This window comes from Elephantulus edwardii, unplaced genomic scaffold (genome assembly GCF_000299155.1).
Source record: "Elephantulus edwardii isolate Elephantulus edwardi_28Jun2011 unplaced genomic scaffold, EleEdw1.0 scaffold00049, whole genome shotgun sequence".
NCBI lineage: Eukaryota > Metazoa > Chordata > Mammalia > Macroscelidea > Macroscelididae > Elephantulus > Elephantulus edwardii.
Window position 1 is genome coordinate 16,533,920 of NW_006399799.1, and position 8,423 is coordinate 16,542,342.

At 35.6% G+C, this 8,423-nt stretch overlaps 1 pseudogene; it reads right to left on the reverse strand.

Moving 5' to 3' along the window:
- Positions 1–6,723: 6,723 nt before the first annotated feature.
- On the reverse strand, positions 6,724–7,287 carry LOC102859001 (annotated as a pseudogene).
- Between the last annotated feature and the right edge of the window lie 1,136 nt (positions 7,288–8,423).

The following is an 8,423-nucleotide window of genomic DNA, read 5'->3' on the forward strand; positions in this document are numbered from 1 at the left end:
ATGATATACATAGTTGAATGGCTTTCTTTGCATAGTCAATAAGGCATAAATAGACATTCTTCTGGTTTTCTCTGCTTTCAGCCAGGATCCATCTGACATCAGCAATGATATCCACGGTGCCACAACCTCTTCTAAATCCTGTTTGAACTTCGGGAAATTCTCTGTGTACATGTTCTAGTCATTTTTAAATGATCTTCAGCACTATTTTGTTTGCATGTTTTCTTTAAAGATATATTACTCTGATTTTTTTTCATCTCTTTTGGTATTTTCCATGCCATTCAAAAAAAAATCAGAGCTATGCATTATCTGTATCCTTTCTTCATACCTACTCCATTAATATGCCGAGCAAATACTCAAGAAGTTGGACTTTATTAAGAAGAATGTGTCATCTGGACTCATCAACTATCTGCAATATGCATTAAATTGCTTGCAAAAACTGAAGAAAACGTGAAACATTTACTGAAGAAGATTAAGAATTACAGCCTTAAACACAGATTGCATCTCAACATAAAGAAAACAAAAATTCTCACCACTGGACCAACATGCAACATTATGATAGATAGGGAAAAGTCTGAAGTTGTCAATAATTTCATTTTACTTGGATCCACAATCAACATTCATGGTAACAGCAGCCAAGAAACAAAACGATGTATTGCATTGGGAAAATATGATATCAATCTCTCCAAAATGCTAAAGAGCAATGATGTTAACTTAAAGAGTAAGGTACACCTGATCTATACCATGGTATTTTCAACAGCTTCAGAAGAATCGATACCTTTTCATTGAGATGTTGGTGAAGAATATTGAATATGCTATGGATGACCCAAAGAACGGACAAATATACCTTGGAGGAAGTGCAACCAGAGTGCTCTTTAGAAGTAAGAATGGTGAAACTTTGTCTCACATAATCTGGGAATGTTGTCAGGAGCGGTCGGTCCTTGGGGAAAAACATCAGGCTGGGAAAGAGAGCAGCTATTATGGTTATGTGCCTCAGAGTTGGAAGCAACTCATAGCTAACCTTCCAATTGGTTTTCAGAGGCTTTAACTCAAACAAGAGGAGTGTACTAATGTTTTTCCTGAGAAAAAGCTGGTAGAGTCAAATGACCTACCTTTGGATTAGAAATGCAAGCAAAAGCATTTAACAAGTTGTGGCTAACCTTGAGGAAAATGGGAATCCTATAACACTTGATTGTGCTTATGTGAAATCCATACTTGGACCAAGAAGCAGTCCTCAGAACAGAGCAAGGAAATACTGCATAGATCAAAATCAGGATAGATGTTTGTCAGGGATGCATCCTGTCTCCATACCTTTTAAATCTATATACAGGAAAGATTATATGGGAAGCTGGGCTTTATTAGGAGGAATGTGACATCAGGATTTGAGGAAGACTCATAAAAAACTATGTTATGCAGATAACACAACCTTGCTTGCTGAAAGTGAGTAGGACCTGAAGTGCTTACTGATGAAGATCAAGAACTGTAGTTTTTAATATGGATTAAAGCTCAACATCAAGAAGACAAAGATTCTCTCCACTGGACTGATTGACAGCACCATGATGGATTGAAAGAGATTAAAGTTGTTAATAATTTCAGCTTGCTCAGCTCTAACATCAACACTCTTGGCACTATCCAGTCAGGATATCAAAAAATGAATTGCACTGGGGAAATCTGCTGTCAGGGACCTCCCCAGAGTTCTGGAATACAACGATGTCAGTCTAGAGACTAAGGTGCATCTCATCCAGGCCATAGTCTTTGCAATTACTTGTTATACATCAGGGAGCTGGACAATGATGAAGGATGACAGAAGAACCTATGCCTTCAAATTGTGGTGCTGGAGAAAATTCTTGAACGTACCATGGACCACCAAGAAAACAAATAGGTTTGTCTTGGAGAGGGTGAAAACAAGTTTCCCCTTGGAGGCTAGGATTTTGATGCTCTGCCTCACATAGCTTTTGCCTGTGGCCAGGAGGGACCAATCCTTGGAGAAAGATGTCATGCTCAGAAGGGTGGAGAGATAGCACAGGAGAAGAAGACCCTGGATGAGATGGATAGATACAGTAACTAGGGCAATGTGGGTTGGTGTGTCAGAGTCAGTGAGACTGGCTCAGGAGAGAGCAGGCTTCAAGGTGGCTGTACTTAGAGGCACTATGAGTCCCAGGCGATTTGACAGCACATAACAACAAATAATTAGGCCATCAGAGCGCCCTGGGAAAGGTAAAGTGTCAGCAAAAGAGATGAAGACTCTCAAAGAGTTGGATTGACACAATGACCGTAACAATGGGCTCAAGTATGGAAGAGGTAATGAAGAGATGCAGGAGCAAAGTTCAGATCTGCTGTTCATATGAGTCATAATTCTAGAAGTCACCTAACAACAACAAGAGCACCAGCAGCAACAACAATATACCATTCAATATTTCTTTTTCACCATAACATGTTTTATTACATTCCAATAATTAGGAGCAGTACAGTTCATGACAAAAATATTACAAATTTCAGATCACTTCACAGCACATACCCTTATAAACATTTAAAAGTTAATTTTAATTAAAAGAGTGGTCATTTTTAAATTTAATATTTGAAAAGACCAACATTCCTAGGTCAGCGCAACCAAACGATGGAGAACAACTGGATCACACTGCATATGTCCCACAAAACCAAAGAAAGCACAATGTACAAAATGTGCTTGTTTCAGTTTACACTATACAAAAATAGTTAAAATACATTCCAGGTAAACATGTTGCATTAAGAAATAGTACTAGTAAGAAATTGGCACTCAAAGGGGGAAAAAAGCAGAAGTATTTTCAACATAAAAAAAAGGCAGTGGAACTGGAAAGTTTTGGATAAACATTATATAACCCAAGTTAGCTCTGTGGGGGCACCCTCTGTAATGGACATTTCTGTAGGCTATAATTTTGTTTTTCTAAATTCACCTAAGTTGCCTATTGGCACTTAAAACTATTAGGCGAAAACATAAATCTCCAACTAGAAGGAGTAATTTTCATACTGATTGAATTTACAGCTACCAGTTGTATGCTATCCAGTTTCTCAAGGCAGAATCCATGCTACCCAATATTAACACACAAGTTATTAAATATAAACTTAGCTTTGCAGTAATAGATTTAAAAAAATCATTAATAGATAATCATCAAGATTACTTTTTGACAAATGGAAATGACTTGAAGTTTTTACTCACTCCCCCCTCCAAAAAGTATAGTATTATTTTAGAAAAAAAAAATTACAATAAAAAAAAACAACAAACAAACCCAAACCAGTGGACTACAAATGAGATGAATTTGTGCAAAACACAACTAATATGCTTCAATTTTCTCTCTTGTAGGACAAAATTGTGCAATGGTGGCAAAGACTTTGAAATCTTCTATGTTCGGGTCTAAATTCCTATGCAGTGTGACTCAGTTAAACAGAACCTAGAATTCCTACTTGGGAATATTCACTCAAAGTGTGCTACATATTTATTCTACATTCTTCCACAAACAACTTTATGTCTAAGACTAAGGATTTTAGCGTTTTTTTTAACTTCAAAACAATTTTTTGGTTAAGGCTGTAACAATTAGATAGCATTTTATTTCTAGGATCATCTTCTCCATCTTCTTTAACATCTCTACAAAAACAGTTTATTGTCAAACTGTTCAAAATCCACAAACTTAAAGGCTCATTACCACTGCCCTAAAAAAACTACCTAGCTACATCAAAAATTCAAGAGTCCTAAAAATCCCCTCAGTTACACACTGCAACTCTTGAAGTATGGCCATTTCTTTCTCTTGTCTAAACCAAGAGGAGGTACTGCATAAGTTTTGATACCCTACCTAAACAATGTTCCATATATCTGTATTTTAGCATAGCATTTCATAAATCACTGATTTTCACACAGAAGTTTCCTTTTCTGTGAATTAATTCAGGCACATGTTATTTGACTCCAGAAAGGTTATTTTAGAATGACAATATTTAATTTTTCAAAAGTCTATTTCAATTATTTACAGAGACCAACTGGAACCCACTTGAGTTTTAATATTAACTGATAAACAATTTAAAGGTACTATAATTGTCCTAATAGGATTAAAGTTAAGTCAAATAGTACTTTAAAAAAATCAAATGTTTTAAAGGGATTTATATAAAATGACTTGATTAAAAAGTTGTACTTAAATCACAGCAAAACAATTATTTTAGTACTAGAAGAAAGAAACATTAGAGACCAAACACCTTCTTTGAAAAACTAAAGTATGCAACAACAATCAATGAATCAGGTACCAAATGCCTAAGACTATTTTAAAACAGAAGCTCTAGGGATGACGTTGTTTGGAGATACTATAATATTCCCACAGCCTTGCAATAGTGCCTCTCACCTAGCAGGAACATTGTAAATAACTGATGAATACATAAATTAATTCTGCTTAAATGTTTCACAAAAGTGTAAAAGCTTTTTATTTATAAGATTTTAATAATTAAACAATGGGATGAATTTCTGCTATTGGGATTAGTCTTAGCTGTAGATTTAAGGAAATCTTTTAACACTTTGTAAAAACGCTACTAAAATATAGTATTCTGCCTACTTAAAAGACAGGTTTGAAAGTTTCTAATGTACTAGACTGCAAAGAGATGATGTTTAAAAGATCAAAATTAAACTGTTGTAGTCACCACCTGAAAACAGTCACATGTGGTATCTTTAAGACCATCTGTTGCCAAGGAAACAAGATGTAGGGCCATTTGATATTATTTCCTGGGCATATCCATAGCATCTTGATATTAGGGGATGTCAAGGTAAAAAGATTTTTTTTTCAAAGTTATCAAGTCATTGGAGCATATGGAGGGTTAGTAAAAATAAAAGAGAATATTATGACTCTTGAAAATGTTACTGTTGTTTTTAGGTGTTTTGGAGTTGACTACAAGTCATAGCAACACTATGAATAAGAGAGCAGAACCTTGCCCTATCCTGTGCTATCTTCACAATCCTGCCAATGCTCAAGTCCAGTGTGGCAGTCACTGTGTCAATATATCTCGTTGAGGGTCTTCCTTCGAATGGACATTCAAAAAGAAACTTTACCTCTTGCACAATTTTGCCTAAAGGCTGAATATGACAGTACAGGTGAAACATTACAGGTTGTGCTATACAGTCTTAAGTTAAATTAATGTAAATCTTTACAAAATTATATCACTAGATACAGCCTTTGAGATGATTTCCTTTAACATGAAAAATGGAAAGTGATATACTCCAAATCAGAATTTTAAAAAATGCATAACTAGAATTTTGGTCTCTTTTTATACCTCTAATCCAGTGATATTTTTCTTTTACCATATCACCTAAAATATTTTAAATTAAGTAACACTTTAAATACATTAAAAATCATTTCTTAATATTAGTTTATATAATTTTTATAGCATTCCACATCTTCAACATGGACCAGACATATAAAGTATTATGAAATGTTACTTTAGTCAGTGTTAAAAGAAGTAGGCATTTAGAAACCTTTTGTCCTGAAGTTTTGGCCTTCTCCCAATCTCAACTCTTTTAACATTTTAAAATAATCATTAAAATGATCAGCTGTTAAACAATAATACTCCAGATCTGTCAATAAATCCACGACATAGTATTCATCTTGATGAGCTATCCAAACTCTCCCAGTTCTCATGTCCTATCAATCCACACATAACACACTGTATGACCACTGGGATTGCACCATGGTTGGGAAAACCTCAATGAAGTGCAAAACTCAACATAAGGTCTGAACTTGCAACCTTTGCCTCTTAAAAAACACTTACCATGCTTACTGGCTCAAATGATCTTTGACATCATTACCAGAATGAAAATTTTTAATATTCAAAGACAGAAGTGTAAGAAAAGATTTACCATTATACTAAGAAAGAGTAGTCTGACACAGGAAGACTCTATTTAATTCCTATGAGTATTTTTAATATGTTACAATTTATTTCAATTATTATAAAAATTTAGTAGCATGTAAATACAGCCCCAAAGTGGTTGCTATAATTCCCATTACACACTGGGTCTGCCTTCACAGGAAAAGCTATAAGGGCTCTTAAAGAATTTATCTAATGTGGAAAGTCTATGACCTTAGTACTTTCCATGGCCTTGTATTTTTTCTTTTTTTTTAACCCTTTTTTATAGAAAAAATATAGTATTTTGGGGTTGTGTCTATGACAAACAGCAGTGGAAAGGAGGAAGGAGAATCTTTGTGAACAATGTAACATTACATTCATTGAGATTAATCTGAAACTATAGGACATGATGCCTGATTGAAATCTACAGGAAGCCCATCAAAGTTTGTTTTCTCAGTGTCTCAGTAAAACAAATAATGACATTTCAACTGAAGATAGAACTGGTAATTAATCCACTTATGTGACTAGAAAAAGCAAAGAATAGGGATGATTTGAAGGCGTCATTAATTCGTTTCACACTGAAGTTCACAAGTGCTAAGAGAAATAGAAGTATTGACCGCGTGCACCAAAATTCCCAAGACAAATCTCAGGTATTCAGTTTCTTTTTCACAGGCATTGCTAGTTCAAAACCCGAAACTCTGGGAATTTTAAAACCACTGTCATTTTAAAATAAGCATTCAAGATGAAAGCTAACAGTTTGCATGGAGAAAAAAAATTGGGTAATGCTAAAAACAAATGCTAATGATTTAGTGTAATATACAAAAATTACCACTTTTACTTAAGTATGCCTTAAGAAAAAAGTACAAATTGTATTTACATAATTATACACTTTGTCTTTGTCTTCTTTTTACCATCTTTGCTCATCTTTTCTTTATGTTTTCGAATTTCTCGAACTAATGTATAGAAGGCATCATCAACACCCTGTCTTGTCTTTGCTGATGTTTCAATAAAAGGAATTCCATAACTTCTTGCTAAGTCCTGAGCCTGTTTTCTATCTACTGTTCTAGAAGGCAAATCACATTTATTTCCTACTAAGACCATAGGTACATCTTCAGAGTCTTTAACTCGTTTAATTTGTTCTCTATAATGGTGAATATCTTCAAATGATTTAGTATTATTTATGGCAAATACACAAAGAAAGCCCTCCCCAGTCCTCATGTATTGGTCCCTCATTGCACTGTATTCCTCTTGACCTGCTGTGTTGAGAATATCCAAAAGACAGGTTTCTCCATCAATTACTACTTGTTTCCTGTAGGAATCCTCTATCGTAGGATCATACTCATCCACAAAGTGATTCTGAATTAGCTGTATCGTCAAGGCACTCTTGCCTACGCCACCAGCTCCAACTACCACAAGTTTATATTCAGTCATTTTCAGCAGGCCTGGGAGCCGCTGAGCCTCGGCTCCCACCACTGCCTTCAGTATGGGCGCTGAGCTCACTTCCAGACCAGAATGACGGGGCCAGGAGTACTGGCCAAGCAGCCGCCACCGCCATTCAATATTTTACCTATAAAATCCTTCACTATTACTACTCAAGGCTTGGATTTTTTCCTCAATTCTTTCAGCCTTAGAAATTCTGAGCATGGAAATGATGTTTAGTTCTTGGTTTTAAGAAGTTCAATTTGTTGCATGGAAAATAGGTTACAGAGGAGTAAGATCAGATGTAGAGAGAACAGTTAGGAAGTTATTGCAGTAGAAGGAAGAGATGGCAATAAAGCTGTGGTACTCACTAGGATTTGATGATTACTAAAATGAAGGGAAACCATGCCAAAATAAAAGAGTTGAACAAAAGATTTCAAAGGGCAGCTCCAGAAGACAAAGTATTATAGTGGAATGTGCAGAAAGCTGGAATTGGAAAATAAAAAGGGAAGCACTCGCTCTGCATTTTTCAAGCTGAGAGACTGAAAAACTTAAGCCTTGAGTCACAATATTGAAAGATGTTATGGGAAATATATTGAACGACCTAGGAAGCATCAATAGAAGATAGGAAGGAAAAGAAGTGGGGAATCATCAAAAGAAGTAGGGAATATACAGAGTCACTGTACCAAAAAGAATTGACTGACATTGAAAAATTTCAAGAAGTACCATATAAACAGGACCCAGTAGCAATGAAGGAGGAAGTGGAAGCTGCATTGAAGGCATTGGCAAAAAAAAAATATAAAGCGCTAGGAATTGATGGGATACCAATTTACTTGTTCCAATTAATAGATGCAACCCTGGATGTGCTTACCAGCCTATGCCAGAATATTCGGAGAATAGTTTTCTGGCCAATGGACTGGATACGGTCCATATTTGTTCCCATTTCCCAGAAAGATGATCCAACGGAATGTGGAAATTATCGAACAATATTATTTATATCACATGTAAGTAAAATACTGCTGTTGTTGTTGTTATGTGCCGTCTAGTCATTTTCGACTCATAGCGACCCTATGCACAGCAGCCTTAAACCCTGCTCTATCCTGCGCCAACCGCACTGCCTCTGACACACCCATCCCGATTACCCCAGTCACCAA